At 34.0% G+C, this 16964-nt stretch overlaps 1 protein-coding gene across 3 annotated transcripts in view; it reads left to right on the forward strand.

The window, feature by feature from the left end:
* Positions 1–16964, forward strand: part of bmpr1ba (bone morphogenetic protein receptor, type IBa) — a 56072-nt gene that overhangs the window by 7466 nt on the left and 31642 nt on the right. For 2 of the 3 annotated variants that reach the window (XM_026240525.1, XM_026240523.1), the window contains exon 3: positions 5852–5918. The gene's annotated coding sequence lies outside the window, so the exon portion shown is untranslated. Of the gene's footprint in view, positions 1–5851; positions 5919–6466; positions 6555–16964 lie in introns of all 3 variants that reach the window. The other variant, XM_026240524.1, reaches the window with a different exon arrangement.

A 16964-nucleotide genomic window follows, 5' to 3' on the forward strand; every position in this document is an offset into this window, starting at 1 on the left:
ACTTTTACAGTATTGTTATTATTGTTTTTTATGTTACACTGTCATGGGGATGAAGCTTTCAATCATTTTGATATTTTTGTGTTAAATTTGGTTTAAAATGTGGTCATTTTGTGCCTTTGTAATTGTTAGGGTGCGTTCACACTTGTAGTTTGGTTCTCTTGGTTCGTTTGGTCAGAAAATGATACATTTGGTCTTGGTCCGCTTAGTATTCACATTGGCATTTTTGACAGCAAACCTAAATGCATAGTTATATGTTCACAACCTGATTGGTCGGTCTGCTCAGCACCACTTTAAGTCAAATACAACTAATGTCGTCTGCTGGATTAAGTGTGCTTATTGTTGCATGTACATTTATTTTTCTTTTTGCCACCTGTGAACTCACAAGGCACTCATAAAAGGAACTTTACCTCCTTGTTGCTCCACGTTTGCCCTCTGCTAATTTTGTTTTGGATACACCACGTCATCAATTCATGTTGCATCTTGACATTACATCCTGTTTCTGGTTTGTTTAGAAGTATTTGGTCCATGTTGTGTTTATATATCATTCGAACCACACCAAAGTTCGTTTGGAAGCAGACCGAGACTTTTTTGCAGTCTCGGTCCGCTTGTTTGGTGCATACCAGAGTTCAAATGGCAGCATTCAAGAGTTCATTTTAATCAAAGAACACAACCTTAATCATTTTTTTTATATTTGTATATAGCTTTTTTATTCTATTTTTATTTATGTTTTTAAGTTTTTTATAATTTTTATTGTTTAGTTTTATTTATTTTTCTATGTAATTTTATTAATGTTTTATATTTTTATGTAGCTTTAATTATGTTTCAGTTTTTATTTTTGTCATTTTTATATTTTTAATTTGTATATATTTAAGTTTTAGTTTTTATTTAAATTTTAGTTTTATTTTAGTGCTACTACTTATTTATTTTGATTAGTTACTCTCTCTCTCTCTATATATATATGTGTGTGTATATATATATATATATATATATATATATATATATATATATACATATTATCTAATAATTTATTATTATTATTATTATTATTCTTTTTTCTTATTTTAATTACTGGAAATGATTATACATTTTTTTTGTTTTAGTTATGTTTAGTATCAGAAATGTTTAGGGTTAAAAAAAATTGCCTTCTAATGCCATTGAAATTGCAAAATATTTTACTTACATTTTTATTGTTATAAATTCTGAATATTTTTTTATATTGTTATACAAAATAAGTTCTCATTTTATCAGTGTTTACACCTAGTCTAGTTTGCAATATGACCGTGTTTTAAGTTGTAAAAACTGAATATATACTGTATGTATAGAGAGCATACAAACCTCTAATAATGCTGTTCTGATTGGCTGACTTTGCCATCCTGCTCTTGATGAACCCATATCGATGTACTAGTATGTAGCTTGTAAAAGGCTGATATATTAGTGGTGTTGTGAAGCCTTTCTGATGGCTTCTATTGTTCTGAAGTATCTACCCGAACAATAACAGCTTTCATCAGAGCGAATGTTGTTCTGTGTGTGTTAAAGCTCAGTGTGAAAGAAGAGATGCGACACCTTCAGTGACTTGAGCTGAAATAGATACGTCTGTGAGACACACACACACACACACACACACACTTCGGGACTTCTGAGGGAATCCTTGGAGTTTCCAAGGTGACCGTTGTTCCGGTGCTAAGGATTAGAGCGCGTCATCAGACGGATTTGGGTCTGAAGTGTGTCTGATTTGAGGCACTATCAGATTCACCTCGCTCTCAGGATGGTTTATCTGGAGATGTGGTCTTGTGGTGAACCGTCGGGAGCTGTTGAGCTGTCTTACAGTTTGGACAGGTTTGCTGTGATTTCACTTTCCGTGCCAGACGTCCTTCTCAATGAGGGTCTTTGTGCTGTGCTGCTAATTTTAGCTTCGGAATATTTTATCCAACTGCCAAACGGGACGGCCGTAAAAGCCAGTCCACTGTGAAGTCGTTCCCCTGTGGTTCAGCATGGCTGAAGTGTGTGTGTGTGTTTTCCCCTTTTCTCTAGAGTGTTAACAGACACACCTTGTTCTGAGCTGAGTATTTTTTTTGCGATTAAACTCTGTGGATGATAAAATAAGACACAAAATTCCCACAGACGTTGAAGCAGTGCTTGTTTCAAAGTTTTCATACATGGCTGATTTGCTTAAGTATTCAGAGCTGCAGGTTTGCACAGTAACAGCTGGCAGAGTCATGAGTAGAATTATGGGTAATTGCGAATGTGCACCTGTTTGAAATGCTCGCCACTAAAAAGCATCAGAAAATTACAAAAAAACACAGGAATGGATGCTACAACTTTCCTTTTCATGATTCATTGCATTTCCATTGTTAATTTGTGCCATATTAAAGACACATCTTATAGCCAGCTATTACATAGATCAGTCATTTATATAGATCAGTGTAATATAAATACTTGGCCAATTAGGTCACACATAAAACTGCCTGAATGGCATTACATTTATATATAAAATATCAACCCAAAATGTCCTTTAAAAAAAAAAATATATATATATATATATATATATATTTATATATATATATATATTTTTCATTCAAGTAAGTGTCATTTATAAAAACAGATATTATGATATTCAGTATTAAAAATGTGTAATGTATTTTTAAAAAGGTTATTATGATCTTGTATCAAAGCAAATCACATTATTTTGGGAATTGTATGTATGTGTACTGTATATTATTTTGTTTGAAAGCAGGTGTCATTTAAAAAAAATATTTTAATGATGTTGTTTATTAGATCAGGTGTCATGTATTTAAAAAAATATTTTTAGAAACTTTATAATATATTTATATCAAAGCAAATGTCATTCATATTTAAAAAAAAATATTTTTGATGCTTTGTATCGGGTGTCATATATTACATATTTAAATTAATTAATAACATATAAACAGGTATCATTTATTTCATCGTTTATTTAAATATATACAGTAATATAATGTAGCAAGTGTATTTTATTTGAAAAATCTATATTTATTTATTATATAAAAGTTTTTGTTTAAAGTTTTTTGTCCTCCTTATGCAGTGACATTCAGGTATTTTTAACAATGATTTAAGTGTTGAAATACTTCATGGTGCCAAATGTGTATACTGACAAATGGCAGTAAATTCAGTGTGTGTGAGATGGACAAAGATGTACAAAAAATATTTGTTTTTGCCCTACACTTTATAACCCAGATTGAATTAGAGCTAATGTCTCTAACTCATTTAGAACCCCCCCCCCCCACCACCACCCCTACCCCCCTCTCTCTCTCTCACTCACTCACTCTCTTTCTCAGTATGAAAGGCAAGTCTTTCACAGATTCGATTACATTGACTGACTTGTGACTGGTGCTGATGTGGTTGTGTGTGATGTCTTGTGTTTCGCATTAGATGTTTACTGTATCTGATTGGTGGAAACATGCAGTTACATGACATCAGAAATCAACAGCATCAGGCAGCTAATAATCAGCCAATAACCCTTTAACGGTTTCCTCAGCAGATTGTATGGTAGCCAAGTTTGGTAGCAGGTTTGACTCTTTCTGAACCATGATATTAAAATCTCCAACCTTGGTTGATTTAAGCAGGAAACCATCTGGATGTTTGAAGATACTGAACTTTACGTTGAATCTTTAAGATTACTTACAACAGAACAGCAGTGCATTTTATGGATGACGGTTTCGTGAACCTAGGAGAGGAGGTCATTCTGACTTTGCAGTGACAATCTGCCTTCTGAATCAGCTACCGTACAGGTGCTGGTCATATAATTAGAATATCATCAAAAAGTTGATTTATTTCACTAATTCCATTCAAAAAGTTTAACTTTATATTATAGTCATTCATTACACATAGACTGATATATTTCAAATGTTTATTTCTTTTAATTTTGATGATTATAACTGACAACTAAGGAAAATCCCAAATTCAGTATCTCTGAAAATTTGAATATTAGAGAAAATTAGACTATAACTTAAGACCAATACAAAAAAAAAAAAAGGATTTTTAGAAATCTTGAAAATAGTATGAAAATGAAAAGTATGAGTGTGAACAGCACTCAATACTTAGTTGGGGCTCCTTTTACCTGAATTACTGCAGCAATGCGGCGTGGCATGGAGTCGATCAGTCTGTGGCACTGCTCAGGTGTTATGAGAGCCCAGGTTGCTCTGATGGTGGCCTTCAGCTCTTCTTCATTGTTGGGTCTGACATATCTCATCTTCCTTTTCCCAATACCTCAGAGATTTTCTATGGGGTTAAGGTCAGGCGAGTTTGCTGGCCAATTAAGAACAGGGATACCTCGGTCCTTAAACCAGGTACTGGTAGCTTTGGCACTGTGTGCAGGTGCCAAGTCCTGTTGGAAAATGAAATCTGCATCTCCATAAAGTTGGTCAGCAGCAGGAAGCATGAAGTGCTCTAAAACTTCCTGGTATACAGCTGCGTTGACCTTAGACCTCAGAAAACACAGTGGACCAACACCAGCAGATGACATGGCACCTCAAACCATCACTGACTGTGGAAACTTTACACTGGACCTCAAGCAACATGGATTGTGTGCCTCTCCTCTCTTCCTCCAGACTCTGCGTCCCTGATATCCAAAGTAAATGCAAAATTTACTTTCATCAGAGAACATAACTTTGGACCACTCAGCAGCAGTCCAGTCCTTTTTGAAGTGAGATGCTTCTGACGCTGTCTGTTGTTCAAGAGTGGCTTGACACAAGGAATGCGAAGCTGAAACCCATGTCTTACATGCGTCTGTGCGCAGTGGTTCTTGAAGCACTGACTCCAGCTGCAGTCCACTCTTTGTGAATCTCCCCCACTTTTTTGAATGGGTTTTGTTTCACAATCCTCTCCAGGGTGCGGTTATCCCTATTGCTTGTACACTTTTTTCCTTCTCTTTGCCTCTCTATTAATGTGCTTGGACACAGAGCTCTGTGAACAGCCAGCTTCTTTTGCAATGACCTTTTGTGTCTTGTCTTCCTTGTGCAAGGTGTCAATTGTCATCTGTCAAGTCAGCAGTCTTCCCCATGATTGTGAAGCCTACAGAACTAGAATGAGAGACCATTTAAAGGCTCTGCAGGTATTTTGAGTTAATTTACTGATTAGAGTGTGGCACCAGGTGTCCTCAATAGTGAACCTTTTCACAATATTCAAATTTTCAGAGATACTGAATTTGGGATTTTCCTTAGTTGTCAGTTATAAACATCCAAATTAAAATAAATAAACATTTGAAATATATCAGTCTGTATGTAATGAATGAATATAATATGTATGTATACTATAAGTTAATAATATAAGTAATATAAGTTTAACTTTTTGAATGGAATTAGTGAAATAAATCAACTTTTTGATGATATTCTAAGTATATGACCAGCACTTGTAAGTAGTAAGATTATGCATTTGCTATTAATGGTTCAAATTATGAGTTTTGCGAGTTACGCGCGTACATTACAAAATAATGATCTTTTAAAAAAGCATCATATGACCCCTTTAAAAAGAAAAATCTGAATTTTGAAATATAAACTCAAAATTTCCTTTTTTATTCCATGGCTTGCATAGACTGCTACTTTAAAACTGGCATTTTTTGCCACCAGATAGGCCCCCCCCCCAACAAAAAACGTCATCACTGTTTGCAAACACTGAAATTGGTCTGTTGGACCAAATATACACTTTTCTATTTTGAGCCAAATATTTTATAGTTTTCTAGTGAGACAGATTCTCCTGTTTTATTGTCCATAGATCAAACGGCACTTGACGTTACATGCCAAAGTTTAATATTTGTTCAAATAGTGTTTCTAGCCTTTGTACATGTAAAATATGGTTATTTTATGTGTTTCTACAGATTTCCATCACTCAAGATTCGATGGTTCGTGGGAGCTAATGCATGCGGGACAGCGATTTGTGTGCAGGTAAACACAGTCACACACTTAAAAGATTTACCTTACATAGATAACGTACACTGATCATGTTTATACCTCTGTAACACGATAAACGCGGAAGCTTTTACTACACCATAACCCAGGGGTAATAGGTCGATGGCGATCTACCAGTCAAACGCCAAGGCAATGCTGGTAGATCACACTTTAGGTAATTGAAAAAGTTATAACAAATACAAAAGTTTGAGTGAATAGAAAAGTTTGGGCTTGCAGTATTGATTTGGATAGAATCTGGGTCTTTGAGTAAAAAAGTTGAGAACCACTGCTTTAGGTAAATGCAGGCACAGTTCTACAGGGGTACTAAGAATTTAACATTATTATCATTATTTTAATTTAAATTAATGCAATATAAAGATTAAAAAGTCCCAAAAAGCTATTTATTTATTTTATATGTATTTGTATTATTTATTTATTTTTCACTTGGTAGATCTCTGTGAGTTTTTCCATTTGAAAAGTAGATCCCCACATAAAAAAGTGTGGGCACCCCTGTCATAACCAGTATACTGTATGCACAAACACAGAGCGTGCGGGTCGGAGTCTCATATCTGTAGAGAGGAAGAGAGGTCAGAGGTCATGCTCGGGGGGCCGTGAGCTGGTATCATGTTTCAGGTGAGTGTACAGACAACAGACAGACAACACTACACACATGATACCGCTCTGAATGCCAGGCTGTGGAGGCCAGATAAAGACAGTAGTGTGAACAGGAGAGAGAGGGTCGAGTGTGGCAAGGTCTCGGCGTGATATGAGATCTGCGTCTCGTTGTCGGTGACACGGACGCTCTATATTTGGGAGCTGAAGCACGACTACTGACCCCTAGATCTACTCCACCACCTGCTCACACACACACCGGGGTTGTGTGTTGTTGGAAATGGAGCACAACATTTGGGTTCTGGACGTAAAATCTTGTATTATTCTCTTGTTGAGGAAGTGATTTGAGATGAGAGTGCATACACGTTTCATGACAGATTTGTTGTGAGCATCTAGGATTGCTAAGGAATAAAAATACTTCTGTAGAAACCAAAGGCCAGTTTCAACTACAGTAGTTCAATTGCAGCCGCCCATTCCCATGGAGCATTGCAAATGACAATCAACTCAGTGTCATTGCACTGTGTATATGTTTGTAAATAATCAATGACTTTAAAACAGTAGTTTTATATTGTACTTTTTGAATATGTTACATTATTTGCAGTGCTTCATGGGATGCAAATACCTTGGCTATACACAAAAGTGCAGTATTGTATCTTTGTTTGTTGAAACATTCATGTGATACAAGCATACTACTCTTACTATTACTTTTCTCTAACCTATGGCAGAAATAGTAAGAGCAGTGTGCAATTATGCTGCAACTCCAGCCAATGTCCAAAAACCTTGTTTGCGATGTGTTTGCTACTTGCAATGTATTTATATTTTGTAAGAATTTATAGCTACTCTTGAATTATTATTTTTGTTTTTTGGTATTATTATGGTAGGTACTGCATCTAATTAGCAGGGGCTAAGCAGACATTCAAAAAGTGTGCACACATTTTTAAATTTTCACCTTTACAAATTCCCAGGCTGCTACAGTAAACACCTGTTAGTGGCTTCAAATCTTTGAATGAAACTTACAGTTTCGTTTTAAGCATTTAGCAGCAGGTAAATATGATATCATATGATAACAGTTCCTTTTTTCCACACCTGTATATGGTGCAATCTGTTTCAGATATACTGCCTTTAAATGACATTTAAAGACAAAACAAATTTGGCTCATTTACATATCACTCAAATAATCTCTTCCTGTCTTCCTGTCTGAGTGGGCGGTTAAAGTTCAGACTAAGCTAACTGATATCCACACACATGCATGCTTCAGTTCCTCATCCTTTCTCCTCTTAGTCTATTAGCTCCATTTATCTGTCTTTTTTGTGTTCCAGGTGGGATATTGTATGTTTTCAGAGGCAGTCAACTTTTTCAGAGTGCTCTGCCTCACTGATCCCAAGACAGAGGTCGAAGGTCATGTTCAGAGGTCTTGACCTCCAGTGGAATGCCTGTGTGGGGGTTGTTATCAGGATCCATTTGCGTTTTTTTTTTTTTTTGAGACATGCAGGTGTAAAAACAGTCGAGGTTTTATGTCCAGACTGAAAAATTGTGTGGGTATGTTTATGTTATTATGTGATTTGCTTAATTTCTTTTGTGAAATTGGTGCATAAATGACACTATCAGTGGCTACAATTAATTATTAGGGAATTCCCCATTGTTTATAAGCAGATATATATTTTTTACTTAAAGGTACAGGTTGTGCCACTAGAGGGCGCACTATCAAAACAATAACAATCGCGTGGTTTGATGATGCTAAGAAGGAGCGTGGAATGATGGGATTTGTTGTCTTCTACCGAACCGCTGAAGGCCATCAATCAGACGGGAAGATAAATCATGGATTTAATGCGAGTTCAACGATTTGTGCGAGTAGATTACATACAAAGTCAATGCAAAGACGCGATTAGACGATGGATCAGACGTGTCCTCACGCGGGTCTAGAGATGCGATGCCCCACGTCTGGCGTGTATGCCCCATAATACTAATCTTGTCGATCATTATAATAGCATATGTTTTCTGTAAAGATACTAATCAAAACAACTCACCTGTCGAGTAAAACACAAGCGAGATCGGCATCTCTTTCTAGATGAAGTTTGTCGCGAAGCTATTTCCGCATTTGTCCACGACACTGTTGTCATGTGGTTTCTACGTCAGTAAAGGCGGTAAAAAGGGGTAACTAACGTCATTGACAGGCGACTGCACTGTCCCGTGTCACTGTTTAGAATGGGAATTTTCTCATGATTTACAAGTAGTTGAAAACATTAGAGATATTGTTAGTTAATCAGCTGGACAAAATATATAACATTAGCCTAGTGGTTTTGGGATATTTTACTGCAAATATCTTACAAATTATACCTTTAACAGTATTAATATAAATAAAAATGCTTAGTTCCCGTTTTTGAATTTAGAGCATTGTCACTAGTAATTTAATGAAAAAGTTCAGTGCAACTCTCAGTTTTTAATAAAATTGTAATACAGTAGTTTAATTTTAAAAGTATTTTTTCAGCCATTTATGAGCTATTAAATTGATCAGCTATTTATGAAATTTTAAAATCTCACAATTCAGAATTACAAGATATAAATTTGTAATTCATCAATTGAATCAACAAACAGAACTAACAAATATTGCTACAAGTGTGACTGCATCATATAATAATTATTAATGAATAATATTAATAATGTTCATCGTCTGGCTGACTATGTCTTGTATTAATTTTTCTAAAAATCCTGTCAAACGTGCACAAACTGACAGTCACCACTTATAAGCTACTACTGAATATTGTAGAAACATAATTTTCTGTAAAGTTGCTTTGTAACGATTTGTATTGTAAAAAGCACTATACAAATAAACTTGAATTCTAAAAAAAAGAAATTCGTAAGATATAAACTCATTACTGTAAGGAAAAAAGTGGTTTGTTTGAGGAAAAACAAATCTGACACGTAGTCAGAATTCTGAGAAAAAAAGGTCAAAATAATAAACTCAAAATTCAAAGAAAATAGTCAAAATTATGAGATGAAAATTCAGATATCTAAGAAAAATGTTGGGAGTTGTAAACCCGCAGTTACGAGTTTAGAACTTGCAATTGCAAAAGTTTGCAAGTTCTTGCAAGTTCTTGCACAATTAGCATTTTAATTCTTATTGATCAAAAGCTTCCATAGTTTTCAGCCATATCGATAAATTGAATGGGTTATTGAAGTTAGCCAAAATGTTAATATCAGTGCAGCCTTAATATCCATACCAGCTCATCGTGAACAAAGCTATTTCAGAGTTCGAACCTACAACATTTCATTGACCATCTTGTTCTTTAACTGCTATATACTCTTCCATCCATTTAGAAATATTTCTATTTCCTTTTAGCACTTTACAAATGTCAAACATTTGCCCTTTAAACTCCTGACGATAACGAGAAAAAAAGCAAAAATAGATCAAATAGAGTCTAAACAAACACGTTTCTGTATTTTCATGTGTTATTGCCATTGCTTCCTCTCGCCTTGTTGTCTGTGTCTTTCTCTCTCTGTTTCGGGTTTTCTGCCCTCTGTGACCCTTTGCTTTTGTCTTCTTCATTCTTTTCCTCTAATTGGCACCTCGTTAGGGAATTCTTAATTGGAGGGATGAGCCAGGTGGCAGCGGCGCCACGATTGCCCTCGTTAGTGTGTGAATGTATGTGTGTGTTTGTCTTTGTTTAGGCAGAATAGATGTGGAGCAGCCTGCATGTGCTGATTATGTTCCATTCACCCATGTTGAACTCTAACACATTCTCCTCACGGCCCTCCGACACACTCACACACTCCCCCCGCCTTGCTGTCTGTGTGCCACTGACCATTTCCATTGATCCTAGGCAATAATAAAATGCAAAACAATAACCAATTAATGCAATTAAACACTCTTGTTATAAATTTGTAGATAAACTTTGATTGTTTTCATGCAAAAATGGGAATTCTGTCATTATTTACTCACTGTCAGACAGTAGTGTGCAACATTGTTGTCACATTGTTTTTAAATGGCGTCCAGTCATCATTTTGGAACTAAAAATGTTTTAAAAAATGTCTTCACAGTTGGCCGGTTTTGCATTCAAAACATTAAACATTGAAGGTCAAGTGCATTACATTGTGGGATACTGTATTTCTAGTATTCCTGCAGTGTGTTGTAGTTGTGTTATTTACATTTTGTTAAAAGTTGTAGGAGTACAAATACTGTATTCTGTAAAAATAGTATAGTAGTATGCCATTCCGGACAGCCTTAAACTGAGTCATTTTAACAAAAAAGTAAATAAATAAAACCCTACAAATCACTTATACTATAGATATTAAAAGTTGAACTGTTGCCTTATGTGCTCATAACTTGTTCATTGTTGTGAATTCAGTGGCTCACTGCTAAATAGAGGAGCAAGAGACACTGGTGTGCAATGGCATGTGACCAAACGCATGATCTCAAACAGGTGTGGGGTCGCTGAGTCTCTTCAGGTCATTACACTGACCTCTGACCTTTCTCTTGCAAACCCTGGTCATTGAGGTTTTACACACATACACACACTTACATACACACAAGATGTATAAAACATATTAAACTGACTTGATACAAACTGCACACAAAAGTCTAAATCATATTATTAAAATAAATACATTATTGTATATTAACACTGTGTACGTAATACTTTTTAGTTTAAAAAAATATATATATGCAAGGGTTATGTATTTTAATTAACTTTTTTTCTGTTTGTCTATCACTGTTTGAAATTCAGTAATCGGTTTAAAATGAAAATTAAATGTAAATGTTAAATTACAATTTGTACTGTGTATATTTATTATGTATTTATATAAATACACACATGTATATATTTCAGAAAAATTTTATTTTTATATATTAAATATATTTATTTATAATATAAATTATATGAATATAAAGATAGACATGTAAATACATTAACTGATTGCGAAATGCGATTAATCGTTTTACAATACACAAACACACACACACACACACACACACACCTTTCATGGAATGTTTAATATAACTGATATATAAAGTTTTTTTATAAAGTTTGGTTCAAACATGCGATAAACACCATTTGAAAAAATTTAGTTTACGCCAAAATCAGTATTGTATCTGGTCGGTACTGAAAAGTAAATTTTTTATTTTATGTAAAATGCGATATTTGCCGCGTTATTAGGTCATGTTTTCTCCCTTTTTTCCAAATCCGACAAATGCCAGTCTCCCTTTTTTGCAGAATGCGATATATCCTCTCAACCAATCACAGCGCATCAATTCCACACTAGACAGTAATGGCGGTGCTTTGAATACACCCAGCATCCTAGTTTTCCTCGTCTACTTTTTACTTTGTAATCAACAAACAAGGGCTCCACGATAAATCACATGTGATTGTCATGCACAGCTCGTCATAAAGCCTTTTCTGTGATTAATAGTACTGGTAAATCGATTATGAACACGATATTGCGTAGCTTGTCAGTGTTAGTGTTTTTATTAATGCAATTTATGATAAAGTAAAATTTTATAATAAAGTTTTGAAAATCTAAATCTGGATTTGAATTTTTTTATATTATTAATACCTAAAATACTATGTGAAAGTTTAAAAAGAGAAAATAGTGGTTTTCATCTTGCCACTTTCTTGGTAAAGAAAACACATTTTTACTCCAATTCAAATGGATTTATAGCGTTTTGGGACCCAAAACTATACTCTTCATATCTTTCATTACAGGCTTCAAATGCCGCCAGCACTGGCAGCCCACTGAGTCTGGAAACATAGCCGTTGTCTGAGCCGTTGTCTAGGCTTAAACAGTTTATGCTTTTATTAGTTTCAGTGCTATTTAGGTGATCACTGTTTTCAAAAGCATGCGTGTGTTGTTCAGACAGCTGAAGGTCTATTTTTGCTGCTGATTTTTTTCACCTCCACATTTGGACAATCAACACTTCTCTTTATGACACGCCACATAATGGCAGCGACAGCACACTCACCTCTCCTAATGCCATCAATACACACACTCACACGAACCGAAAGCTGACAAACGCTCCTTTAACAGACTAACGCATCCCTCCTGTCAGCTGTGAAAACAGGAGCAAACATTTGGAAGATGAGTTTGTAGCGTGGGCCGGCTAACAGATGGAACGGATTGGCGGGTGTTAGTCAGGGTGTCACTGCCATTATGGCTTTAGTGGGGAATGCATGTTTGCTGATTTAATGCATCAGATTTGTCATTTGATCATCACAAACAGTCATAAAATAAATGAAAATGTCATTCAGTACAAATCCCTAAGCTGCCTAATGTGAAATGGCATTTACACACTGCTTTATTTCTGTATTGTGATGCATTTCCAATAAAAAGTTGGGTGGGGCTTGATTTAGCCTGAAGGGGATTATTGCATTGTGAACGGTACTTATAGGGAAATACTGCAATATTTATAGGAGTTTATACAATAACATTTTTACAATTACAAACATACTTTTTCTTTGTAATGACCTGAAACATTGAAATGTTTATACATCGTTCCTGACATGAAGACAGCATTACATTTAGTACTGATTTTCATACATTTTTGAGTTCACTTGTGACTTTAGTGACATTGATTACTGCATTAAAAACATTTGTCTCTGTACATAATACTCAGAAATACTACTGTTATTTTTGTCTTGTTTTCCAGTACTGTAAAAATGCTGCTGCAGTTAGTTCTAACAACTTAAAATTTGCAGAGACAACTTAAATATCCAACTTAACTGAAGTTCAATAAAATTTAAATTTTAAGTCAAGCACAAACACCTACCTTTTTAATCTGAATCAATGGATTATTACTTATTCTAATGTTGAATTTTAAGTCATGATAGCTAATCATAGCAATCATTTTTACAGTTAGTAAAAATAAAAAATTACACAGACTTAATAACTAACTTTTCTCAGTTTATATAAGAATTTTATCAAAACTAAATGAACATTTGTTTTGCTTAAGAACGGTATCTGCCAAAAAAATCTTGTTTTCCATTTGAATTATGCTTGTCTTTTTTATGTCTTTTCTACCCACATCTGTACACTGTAAAAAATGTTCTGTAGAATTTACAGGATTTTACTGGCAAAAAAGTTGCCAATAACATCCTGTAAAAATTATGTTAATTGCTGTAAAATGGATTACAGGACGTTACTGCAAATTACAGTTAATTGCTGTATGTGAAATACAGTAGTTTGTAGTATTTTTTTACAGTAACATTGAATTGTACTAGTAGTTTATTTCACAGCAATATTTTGTAAATTCACTAAAGTACAGTATTTACCTGGAAAAAAAGTTGCCAATAAAGTCCTGTAAATATATTTAACAGCATTTTTTGTAATTTCATTAAATTACAGTATTTAACTGGCAACAAAAGTTGCCAATAAAATCCTGTAAATACCCCTAAATACAATATGATGTTGTAATAATTTAACAATGAAACTGCTTTAAAGAATAATTTTAACAGTAAACTATAAAATACTGATATAAGCTCTATCTTAATACATTTACAAATGAATAAAAACCAAGTCAATGATGTTGCAAATAAGTATTTATTAAAACTGGCAGAAAGACATTGCAATGCTTTTACTGGTAAAATACAATTTTCAGTCTTTCAACAGTTAAATCTTATCATAAAAATAGCATAGCATCACAAATAACTGTTTAAAAAAAGCCATATTCAGAGCAGAACATTAACTTTCCATAAAAATGAAGGTCAATCAACAGAATTTGTATAATTTGGTAAAAAAAAAAGTTTTAAAGAAAAGGATTCAAATAAAATGCTGGAATCAACATTAAATCACAAATTCTGTTGTTTGAGCTTATTTTCTATTAAATTAAGAATATTCCTGCAAAAGACAATTTAATAAATACATACTGAAAGTCCATCAACTTTCTGAGATGAGCACACACATGAGGGTTGTCTCTCTTCTCTGAGACTCTGTGTCCGTCTTGTATCCAGTGAGTGTGTGATTCCAAGAAAACATCTGCAAATAAAAACAAGCAAAAGCATCAGGATAAAGTTATGTATCAAATGAAACTAGCTCAATAAAATAAATGTCAAAATGCCACTTATACAATACAATCAGCATTTACCAATACTCCACCCCAAAATGAAAATCTTGCCATTAATCACTTACCTCAATGTCGTTCCAAACCCGTAAAAGCTTCGTTCGTCTTCGGAACACAATTTAAAATATTTTGGATGCAACCGGGAAGATTGTGACTGTCCCATAGACTCTCCAGTAAATATCACTGTCAAGGCCCAGAAAGTATGAAAGACATCATCAGAAAAGTCTATCAGTGGTTCAACCGTAACGTTATGAAGTGACCACAATACTTTTTGTATGCAAAGAAAACTAAAATAAGGATTTATTCAACAATTATTCTCCTCTGCATCAGTTTAGTGCCATTTTTGGAGAGTATCTGTTTGACACACACTACATAGCCTGTTCTGTGTCAGCTGGGTCACATGTACACGCTTTCTATGTTTATTTACGCTTATTTACGCTTTTGATTTGAACAGCGTATCCATGTGGTGCGGCTGACATAATAAAAAATAACGACTTTGTTGAATAAAGTTGTTCTTTTTGTTTTCTTTGCATACAAAAAGTATTGTTATAGCTTCGTAAAATTACAGTTGAACCACTGATGGCAGATGGACTATTCTGACGATGCTTTTCATACTTTTCTGGGCTTAAACATTGTTAATTGTTTGGCACAACCATCTGACCCTCAAATAGTCAAAAGCCACTGGGTGGACCTGAAATGAAGAAATATAAGGAATAATGTAACCTACAATGCAGTATTTCAATATAAAATGTAATCTATATTACAAGTTTATCAAATTATTTAAATAATTAATACATTACCTAATAAAATCAGCTTCAGAGTCTTGAAGCATCGAACATTTCTCCACATCAGCTGCTATTCTTTGCACCTACAAGACAAAGAAAATAATCTTGTGATTTCTTTAAAGCATTATGTACTGTAAATGAGACGAAATATATATTAGAATAAACAAACTATTATAAATTATATAATTTATAATTATAAATTGTAATATTACATTGTAGAACTGTACCACCAATCAAATTAAATAATTAACAGTGCAAAATTACAACTGTGTAATGACATGAAATTTGAAAATACAATTAATAAATGTTGGAAAAATGCAATGCTACTTATTAAACCTGAAACTAATCCGCCATTAGGTGGCAGTAAATAACTTAATGAGGGAATCAACTGAGTCATTCATTGAACCGATCGGTTCAAAAAGATGAATCATTTAGCTTAAGTTTGGAGAGTTTTGATTTGAGAATGAGCAAAATAGTTTTGCTTTGGTCTTTGTTTGGAACTATATTCGTTGGTGAAATACAACAACAGTTAATATTGTGTCTAAAAAAGTAAGTAACTTGTTAACTAATTGTTTATTGAACTATATATTTGCAATCGTGATACTCAGCAAAACAGCTCACTTGTGATGCTTCTTAAATCATATGTTATAAATAAACTCAACAGTTGAACATTTACCTCATGTATTTTCTGTGAGTTTATGTGTGCGGTTAAGCTTGTTTTGATGTTGAATGAAGGGTTAATATAATCAGAATCAATCTCGCGTTTCAATGCTTCCTCTGTCTTTTTTCTTTTCTTTTTTTTTTTTTTAAATCAGGCTAACTTGTCCAGTCGGGCATATAAAGATGTCTTTCACTTATTAAAGTAAGGCGTCGAGTCAATATGGGATAGTTGAACACATATAAACGAATGAAATTTCACATATTTTGCTGTTAGTCAGTTATTTCGATAGATAGTAACGTTAGTTACTATGACAATCGTTCGCATTGGGCTTTACTTTAAGTTAGGTAAACACTACTTTTAAATGCTCTCAATAAGAAAATTTTACTTCCAAAAATCGAACATTTGGCGTAACTATTCTATGATAGCAATTCCCAGTTTACTGCACAGAAGTTACCAAGGCCACTAAATGTCAGGATAGGAGGCTATTGTGACATGAAATCGCTTATACATTAACTTAAATAAATATAAAAGGATATATTTCTTAAGTATAATTAAGTGAACTTACCAGGAATTATGAATAAAGCCTCTTATCTTCAATCGTTCTCGGGCTTCTCCAGTCGGCTGGATTTTAGATTTAAATGATGCGCACGCAATCCCATAATGCCACACTACAGTAAGTTAGTGTAAAAAGCAGGAAATACAGTGACAACACCTGCTTCTTGTAAATGAATTACAGTTGACGTGGAAATATACTGTTAACAACTGTAAAACCTAATTTGACCCATAATGCATTGCGAATTACAGCTGCATCTTGTAAAATGTTTATACAGTAAAATTCTGTAAAATTTTGCTGTAGAAACTACAGCAATTTTTTACAGTGTAGATATTTGTTCTTGTTTTACATGTAAACTTTTGAGAAGTTTTAAAAACTTAAG

The sequence above is a fragment of the Carassius auratus genome, linkage group LG30F, assembly GCF_003368295.1.
Source record: "Carassius auratus strain Wakin linkage group LG30F, ASM336829v1, whole genome shotgun sequence".
Classification (NCBI taxonomy): domain Eukaryota; kingdom Metazoa; phylum Chordata; class Actinopteri; order Cypriniformes; family Cyprinidae; genus Carassius; species Carassius auratus.